A 10,530-nucleotide genomic window follows, 5' to 3' on the forward strand; every position below is an offset into this window, starting at 1 on the left:
TCAATCTATCTACCTATCTATCTATCTATATCGCTCTCTCGCAGGTGGAAAAAGGGACCGTGTGCGTTATACATGAGGAGGAAGCTGTGGAAAAAGGGACCGTGTGTGTTATACATGAGGAGGAAGCTGTGGAAAAAGGGGCCGTGTGTGTTATACACGAGGAGGAAGCTGTGGAAAAATGGACTGTGTGTGTTATGCATGAGGAGGAAGCTAGGAAGCTGTGGAAAAAGGAACCGTGCGTGTTATACATGAGGAGGAGGCTGTGGAAAAAGGGACCGTGTGCGTTATACATGAGGAGGAAGCTGTGACTTCACTTACAGATACTCCATCGGTAGGAGGGAAAGAGACACATGGGCCGGAATCCAACGGTACAACATACTCAGTTTCTAATAGTGTTTTGAAACGCTCTCAGCAAGTGGATACACTGATTTTCTTCAATGCACGATCAACAGCAATCATCAACCGTCTCATGTGACCCCTAACTGTATCTACTTTAACTTTTGACTTAAGAATGACACCGAGAGCAAACATAGCATGATAATACTTTTTCTTGTGTTCAAAAAGCAAAAAGACAAGGCGACCATTTTTTGTGTGTGTCTGTTGCAGTTAAGGCACGTGTGTCATCCGAAAGAAGTGCTTTAAAATCAGCTAAAGACTTAGTTCTCACAGTTGCCATATTAGCTCAAAGTCACAAATTCTACAAATATAATATTATTTTTGTAAGAGTTTATTGGTGTTCACAACTATAATATGTCACATGAGCACGAGGGACTCAAGTTGGTTGCTTTCACGTTTGTATGCACGGCTTAGTTTTACTTTTTACAGTCGGAATAGTTACCAGTACCGATATGTGGATAATTAATCGATAAAAGAGGCTTTGGTTAACTTTTTGAAAGTTTTGTTTATTTTGACTCAAGTAGAGAGAAAACTAGATCTAATGCTATAACCATAAAGCAAGTTAAAATGGTGCAAAGTTCCTGTTTTTAAAAAAATTCAAGCAAGGACGGAAATAGAAAGAGTGGAAAGAAGTTAGAGAATCAAAATTTTAACAAATATTTTTTATAACTCAAAACCTAAGGAATGTCTTTCGAACTACAAAAAGCCAAAACCAAAACAGGTTACTGTAATTAATGTGGAACGGATTTATTTTAACTCTGGGACAATAATTTTTTTTTAAACTCAAAATAAAAGAAGTTTAAAAAATTGAAAAGTGAAGGAAAAAAAGAATAATTTTAATTCTAGCAGAATTAATATTTAAAAAACCACAACAACAACAGCAACAAACAAACAACGTAAACCAAAAACAAACTCAAACAAAACAGATTTTTACAATCTAAGCAACAGTCTGTTTTTTTTTCAGTGCAAACAAAACAGATGTTTTCTTCAAGTCAAAACAAATTCTTTTCGATTCCACCACAGCTTTTATCAACCGCAGCAAAAAGCCCCCATAACTTCTTAGAACTCAAACAAAACTACTTTAATTAACTCAATCGAAACAATGTTTTCCCTCAACACAAACAAAGCAGTTTTTTGTCAACTCCAAAAATATTTTTAACTCAACAAAATGAAACAATAATAAGAAAAAAAACACCAAAAAACAACCGCAAAAATAAAAGCCTAACAAAACAAACTTTCCCAAGTAGACAAAGATTTTTCTTTCAACTCGAAAAGTTAGTATTTAGTAAATCCACGTGCAATAAATGAAGAACTTGAAATTCTGACAAATTTAAAGTGAGGTTGCTGAAATAATAAAATATCAGATGGAATGCACAGGAAAATTAAATTTTCACTGCAGACAGAGCCCATTAAAAGTAACATTTGAACCTAATGGGGAAACATGGGCAGAGCTTCTGCATTTGAAATTTAAAAAAGAAAAATAGAGAAGAGCCCTTTTGCATTGGAAATTGGAAGAAAAAATTGAGCAGAGCCCTTCAGCATTTGAAACTGGAAACAAAATTGGGCAGAGTTCCGCTGCGGGCAGAGCCCTTTTGCATTTGAAACTTTAAAAAAAACGACCAGAGCCCTTTTGCTTTAGAAACTGGAAAAAAAATTGGGCCGAGTTTCTGCTCCGGGCAGAGCCATTTTGCATTTGAAACTGAGAAAAAAAAAACGACCAGAGCCATTTTGCATTTGAAACTAAAAAAAAAAATTGGGCAGTTTCCACTGCGGACAGAGCCATTTTGCGCTTGAAACTACACGGCCATTGTGAATTGTGGGAGTGAATTTATCAAGATCTAGAATTTAGATATTACTACATGTATTAGTCTAGATCCAGATCTCTTCTCTCCCCCCCCCCCCCCTCCCCCTCTTCGGGATCCAAAAATATGAATAAAAATATAAATAAAACTATAAAAAATATTAATAAAACGGCCTAATTTTGTCAATGTACAGAAATATATGCATTGTTCTTCCCGCACAAGAAGAAAGGTGCATGAAACTGCTCTTCGCAGCACCAATTTGGTGCAAGCTAAAAGTTTGATCCAAGTTTCCGCTAGATCTAGCCTATCTACTACACTACGTGTATAGATCTAGTACTGTCAAAAATTCGTGGCGCAACTTATCCTCAAATATCTTTTTAACCGTAATCAATGTCACCTATACTTTGCACAGCTATTTGTATCCATTTGTCTCAACGTAATCATATTTTTCCCACAACAACTGAGGCTAGATCTAGATTTTAAAAAATTTCTTCAATAATTTATGTAAAATACTACAAATCTCCTTCACGCGGAAAATAGATCTAGAGATCTAGAGTTAATCCTGTGGTGCGATATACCGTAAGCGATCTTTTGTGGTTATCTCTGGAAGTTACAGGTCGATCTTCATGATTTTTCTCACCAGAATTTGAAAGACTTCCTCTCTATATGGTGTAGCGCATTACTGTAATAGCAGTTTAAAATTTCTATATGTTGTGGTGGTGTTTGTTTAGTAACGTGTGTCTGGTTGATGCGCAAGGTTTGGTGCAACATATATCGTCTGGTTGAGTGCGCAATAGTACCATGTTTACGGCTCTAGATTTAGATCTTCCTCTTTTCTGACACTTTTCATCTTTTTCTATCCTGGCATTGTCTTCTTTTCCATGCAAGAAGCTCCTGCACTGACCGTAACGGAAGGCCAAGGTCAATGAGGCGTGTTCTTTTTGGGAGCTGTGCCCCCCTAACAGGAGATTTCCCTACACCGTGTGTATGTGTTTTGATAATGGATAAAAAGAAAGGTGCTGTGGACACAAGAAGGTGAAAGAAGAAAACAAGAATTAGACAATACCTAGACTAGTATTCTTAAAGGAAAAGGACAAAAAAGAAGAAGAAAAAGACATGAAGAGAAGAAACTGAACATTTTGGAGATTAAATTTTCATATCAATTAATTTTGACATGAATACATTAACTGATCATCTTCCAATGGCAATATAAAGCATCCAAACGGAAGGAAAACAGCCTATTTCAGTGCACAATGCAGGTCATAAAGAAATAACTTAATAAGTAAAACTACCAAAGGGCGTAGAAGTAGAAGCCACACTATCAATGCCAAATAGCAAAAAAGCCGATATTGCGCACTGAAACGGACTACACAAATTTGGTCTGCTTCAGTGCGCAACCCTATCTGGCATGTTCCTTAAGAACAAAGATAGTACATAACAAGATGGGCCACTCAGCCAAAGAAGTGTCCGCTGGAAGTTCGCTCTTTGCTTCAGATGGCGCTGCAGTCTGTTTTGAAGCTCTCTTTCGTTTTTCCAGAAGAAGAATAGGAATAGCACCTCCTTGCGTGCGCAGATCGACTGCTGTTCATCAGAAGTTCGGGTTCGTTCAGTGTGGTGTTTTAGTTGGGTTTTTTTTATTTTAATGACCTCTCGCCTTTCATTCTAAAGTCAAATTAAACGAAGAAAACAATCACCCTTTCCTCCGGAAGAGGTTTTTTGTTAGCGTAACCATTTTAAAAAAGCGTTCTTCCGAAATCTATTCAAAAACTTGCTAGTTTCACTTTGATTTTTTAAAACTCAAGTAGGGTAACACAATTCTGAAAGGGTGCGCTTTTGCGAAGAGGGCGCCACCGAATTTTAAGGACACTTTTTTAATTGGCTCAAAAAGAGAAGTGGCCCCTCTTGTTTAAGTAGACTGTTTGTTAAGAAGCAGCCTGCGATAGCATTTATTGATTCTAGTATACATTCTACGATACATAAGAGCTAGATTAACCAATGATAGTAAATAACAAGATGGGCCACTCAGCCAAAAAAGTGTCCGCAGGAAGTATGCTCTTTGCTTCAGATGGCGCTGCAGTCTGTTTTGAAGCTCTCTTTCGTTTTTCCAGAAGAAGAATAGGAATAGCACCTCCTTGCGTGCGCAGATCGACTGCTGTTCATCAGCAGTTCGGGTTCGTTCGGTACGGATTTTTAGTTTTTAAAAATTTTAATGACCTCTTGCCTTTCATTCTAAAGTCAAATTAAACTAAGAAAACAATCACCCTTTCCTCCGGAAGAGGTTTTTTGTCAGCGTAACCATTAAAAAAAAGCGTTCTTCCGAAATCATTCAAAAACTTGCTAGTTTCACTTTGATTTTTTAAAACTCGAGTAGGATAACTCTGTTCGCTGAAGGTGCGCTTTTGCGAAGAGGGCGCCACCGAATTTTGCGGACACTTTTTTAATTGGCTCAAAGAGAGAAGTGACCCATCTTGTCTTGTACTATCTTTGGATTAACTAGATGAGCTAAATAATCGACTACACAAGCGCTTAGTAAATTCACCGATACCGGTTACGAAAACCATCAATATGAAGGGGCAACAAAACTTTCCGACACCGTAGAATCACGTGTGTTGACAGGAACTTCCAAAACGAAAGTAAAACAAGCTGCATTCTGCGCCTGCTCACAGAAAGTGACCTCGTTTTCGTTGTTCTTATCCAAAATAGACTTGGGCAGAATTGAAAAAAATAGGACTTTCAAGTCTCAAGTCCTAACACCTTGAGACCCTCAAGTCTCAAGCCCAGTTTCAAGTCCAGGGGACATAATAAAGTATACATGTAACAGGAATAGTCTCTTTGATAGTAAAGCCATCAGCATTACTTCCCTTTATCGTTATCATTATTTTCTTGTTCTCCAACCAACCACCTAGATCTAGATCTAGATCTAGATCTAGATTCTAGATCTATGTTGAGAACGTATGAAACATCTTTGTGATAGATCTACTTGTTTTGGTTGATTTTTTTTTTATTGATTTTTTTTTTTCTTCGCTTGTTTGTTTTTTGTTCTGTTCTCTGTTGTATTAATAAACTCAGGAATTGCTTCAGCCTTGGATGGCAATGATGGCATTGAAGCCTTATCCGGGCCTAGGCCTGCCTACCCCTTATCGAGGAAGTGGACTCAACCAATACGCCAAGGGCGAGCAAATCCTAGCAAGTAATAGGGGTGGTGCTGCCTACCCCTTATCGAAGAAATGGACTCAACCAATCCGCCTAGGACGAGCAAGTCCGAGCAAGTAGTAGGGGTGGTAGGTGTATTTGAATTCAAACAATCAAACTGAAAGCCCTAAATTAATCAGAAACATGCCAATTTTTAGCATTTCTTTAGACATTGGTTTACTGAGTCTTTACTCAATGTTTGTAGATCTACTGTGCGTTAAAATAATTGTATTTCTTGATTGAGAGATAGATCTATTTTGCTAGGCCACGCAAGACTTGGACTTGCTCAGTTCTAAATATTTGGTCTCAAACACTACTTGATGGGCACGAGAATTTCAAGTCTCAAGCAAAGATCTCAAGTCCAAGTCCAAGTCCTGCCCAGGCCTAATCCAAAACAAAGCAGGAGACCGGGGGTTGCGCCCCCAAACAGCAGCGCGGTGACACTGTTAGACTTAGATCTAGATTTAGATCTAGATCTAGATTCTAGGTCTACATCTAGATCTACATCTAGATCTAGATCTAGATCTAGATCTAGATCTAGACTCTAGATCTACATCTAGAATCTAGATTAGATCTAGAATTATTCATAGCACTTCCCGCTTCTCACACAAATTTTGTATACGCATAGGGCCTCAGCTAGATCTAGGCCTAATCTATGACACTTTTTAATTAAAGATCTAGATATATCTAGATATAGATCTAGAGGCTAATTACAAGAAGTTAATTTTATGGTGAAAATCTAGAATCTAGATAATCTGTAGGCACTAACCTGTTAGGTCTCTTGATGAGGTGTACCCAGAATGTGTTGTTCACGGCGGGGCAGCTCAGGGGGAAGTGGCAAAGTGGCAAGTGGAGGTGGAGTTTCCCTCCAAAGTTAGGTAGATATAGATTCTACAGCTTCCGGGTCAGCTCTAGCAATCAGCAGTGGTGTGCATTCGGGTATTTCTTATTCAATAATTACATTACTACATGACATCTTCGCCCCCTAGAACTATCTAGACCAGAAATTGAAACCCTGATAGAAGAGCATAGCAAACATGGAGATGCTGTGATCTTCACGGATGGATCAGTCAACAGAGGAGCCAAATTGGGCTGGGCCTTCAGTGTCCAAGTTGATGGGCTAGTAGTGAAAGAGCAAAGTGGAGCAACTGCACTGACAACATCAGGTATGTGTATGGAGATAAAAGCCATAAGTGATCAAGAACACAACAACAGCGAGCAGTAATCATTACTGACTCAATGAGCACTCTACAGAAGGTACAGAAAGGGATGCTCTATGCGGACTGGAAGGCTACGATCAGGCAGTGCAGCCTTGAAAGTGTGGCCTGGATCATCTGCCCGGGCCACTCAGGGGTAACCGGCAACGAGAGAGTAGACAAGCTGGCTGGAGAAGCAAAAGTGAGAGGGAATTTGACACTGGACCCACCAACCGTCCTAACCGCTGTAAGGGAAAATTTGAGAAAGAATAGGGCGGATAGCGGTTTCCACACTCTAGGTAGATTGAAGGAGAAGGGGATCCAAAGAGGAGAGGAGAAACATAGCCATCTGGCGGAGCAGTCCGGCGGATCTCCAACCAGATTATGGTGGAGACTATAGGCAGACAGACTCTGGGATGGATCCTGTTGAGGGAGATAAACAGAGATAGACATGTTCCGACTGCAGTGACCCCAACACAGTGGGCAAGTAAGACAAGTAAGTAAGTAATCAAAGATACTGTAACCTAGATCTAGAATAAAGATTCTACGAGTAAGGTAGGCTGGGATAATATGGTTTCAGCTGCGATAGGTCCTATCTCGACTAGAAAAAGATAAACTGGTGCATTTGACGACATGAAAGGTAGATCTGGGAGTTCTAGATGTAAGTCTAAACTAGATCTAGACTAGAGATTCTATTTTTTCTCTTTATTTTACTGGATAGATCTAGCTAGACCTGGATCTGGAATCTAGGACTTATTAGACTAGTGTCGTAAGCCGTCGGTGCTCAGACCATATTAATCCCGTAGGCTAAGTTCTCAAATGTAGGTTAGGCCTTCATGTTGATCAAGATCTAGATTCTAGAAACACTTTAGTCTAGTCTAGATGCAATGGGTAAACGTGCAGTGTAGCGGTCTATGCTGTTTACTGACTGCTAATCTAGGATTTTATTTATTTTCGATACTAACAGGTTTGGCAAGACACGAGCCATTGAAAACTCAAGGTGAATAAACGCTTTGAAAGTGGGGCTAGAAAACGCAAACGGCAAAACTAACAAAATACGCACTAAAGTTTAAAGCCAATAACATCCTTTGGTTTTGTTCAGTCAGACAGTTACAGTAGTAATACATCAGATTATGCGAACCGTCTGGAAGTGAAGCACTGCCTTCTCAAATACAGACTACAACCTGTCAGAATTCTCCTGACAAAATACGTCTTTTGCCTGCAAGCAGCCATGTTTCAGCTGAAGATACTGAGAGAGAGAGAGAGGTGACAGAAGTACTAGGTCTAACTTTAGAGAAAAACGAAGATGCAGAGATCACAGAAACAAATACAGAGACTGATTACCGAGGTGATTATTGAGATAACGATGATGTAGGGACATGGACATCTGCACTAAATGACCAGGAATTGTCTTTTTGGATTGATAAAGGTCCGTCGAAATGCCAACACAGTGAGGGACCTTTTACAAATTCTAAAAGAATCTATAAAAGCCAAACCAGACTGTGCTCAAAGAGTCTATTTACTGCTACAAAAGTGAACGGAGAAACATAAACAGAGAATGGCTTGTGTACTCTCCAAAACAAAGGAAACTATACTGCTTTGTGTGTAAATTATTCTCACGTACTGCAACATCCACGCTACCAGGTTTGGCCTCAACTGGATTTGATGATTGGTCTCACCCCCAAGCTATTGAAACTCATGAAAAATCACCAAGTCATATGAATTTTATGTTAACATACCTAACAAGAAAGTGTGGCAACACGTTCACTTCAGAACTTGCGGAGCAAATTCGAGCAGAACAAGATTACTGAAAAAATGTGCTTCATCGAGTAATTACAGTGATTTCTTTCCTTTTAGAGCGGGGTTTGGCATTCTGAGGAGATGAAGAAACTTTCGGTTCACCAAACTGTGGAAACTTCATTTGATTGTCAGAGCTTATTGCCAAGTTCGACCCGTTTCTACATGAGCACATCAAACAGCATGGCAACAGAGGGTCTGGCCAAACATCCTATTTGTCAAAAACAATTTGTGAGGAAATATACAACTGATGGCCTATAAAGTTAGAAGTTCGATTATCAATTACATCAAACAAGCTGGGTACTTCAGTATATCAGTGGACGATGTTTCACATGTTGACCAACTCACTCTCATCGTTAGATTTGCATCTCCCGAGAATGGGATTCCTACCGAGAGGTTTTTACATTTTTTTGAACTTCAAGACCACACGGTACATATATAGCAAAGCTGATTCTAAACGATTTTGATGAAACACAGTTGGAAAGTCTTGTTAAGTCAAGATACATGTACTAAGCCCTCAATGACTCATTCAAATCTTGGGATTGTTTTCCTATCGTGTATTCTCTTGTAATCGATAATACATATTTTTTATTATGTAATGATAATGACAAAGGCTTAAACATAGGGCTATCCGGCTTCTTTTCAAAGAGTGTGTTCATGTTCTATCGAGTTCTTTCGGTTTGGCAGATCAACTATACGGCCACGAACTTGCCGTAGAATACTGTATATCGTTCCACCTTAGATAACGTGGCAGAGGACGGATAAAGGTGAAAACTAACAGGTTCACTGGATACCGGGATATAGGCGTGGGAAGAGATAAAATAAATTCACGCTACTTGGTCTGGAAAAAGATGAACCCAATCATGGGTGCAAACTGGGTCCAAGAAAGTCAAGCCGGCATCAGTTTAGAAATTCCTAGACGGCCGGGCGAAACTGGCGAGACTGACTCCGTTTGCCTTTTAGTTTTACCTGGAGCATACACATATCACATAGCGCACAGGCGGACAAATAGTCTACTTTACAGACAAACACACATCTCCACTTTACAGACACACATCTCCACTTTACAATTAATACATGTACACATTTCCACTTTACAAACACAATATATCTATGTCCACTTTACAGACAAACACTCATCTACACTTTACAAACACTCATCGCCATTTTACAACTTTATAGACAAACACACATTTCCACTTTACAGCTTTAAAGAAAAACACAAATCTCCAGTTTGCAGAAAGAGAATCTGGGAAAATTGGTTTCGCCTCTTTAAAAAAAAATTACTTAGATTTTACATTTTATTCTTTTATTTAATTAAAGGGGGGTGGGCTACTTCTTTCCTTTGCTCATGTATGTTACATGTACTTTCCATCAACACCTCTAATGTTCAGCACTTACATGACTTATTTATGTGTTGTAAGTGTCGTCAACTTCGTACAAAACTACACATTTTTAAACGAATAATAGATACTCTAACTCTAAGATTATATATGTCCCATAATGAAAACTGGCATAGATCTGGCGTTGACCCCAAGTCCTACTTCCTCTGTGCGAGACATTACAGCGACAGTTGGCCAAGTGCAGTCGGCCCTGTTGGAGGGCTAGTCTGGCGTCACCAGTCCTGTGATTTACTGCTGTAATGAAGTGAAATATAAAGGCCATAAAATACGGTAATCTCTTTTCGATAAATAAATCTTCATTAAAAGACGATCGTGGTAAAGCAACCAGTCCCTTATAGTAATACAGATTTATTGTATGCTTGGGCTGGTGGGAAAGGTATGAGTTCCCATGGGATGACAATCAAGCTACAAAACAGATTTGGTCTCGTTGGCGGCCGGTTAAAACCCTCCTCAAATGAATATTTTCCAGGGACTGCAAATAACACAGCAAGCTGCCATGACGCTGTCAGTCGGATCTTTGTACTCCTGTGAACTCCATTACACATTCGGACCTGATATTTGCACATCAATGGAAATCTTAAAATGTTTGAAATGACCTGGGGTCATAAACTAAGAGGACTCGAAAGCAAAATTAATAGTCTACATGACATGCATTATTATAGAGAGAACAAATACAAACATATGTACACAATCACGCGCACGCACTCACACACACACACACGCGCGCGTGAGCACACAGACATA

This window comes from Aplysia californica, unplaced genomic scaffold, assembly GCF_000002075.1.
Source record: "Aplysia californica isolate F4 #8 unplaced genomic scaffold, AplCal3.0 scaffold00118, whole genome shotgun sequence".
In the NCBI taxonomy this organism is placed as follows: Eukaryota; Metazoa; Mollusca; class Gastropoda; order Aplysiida; family Aplysiidae; genus Aplysia; species Aplysia californica.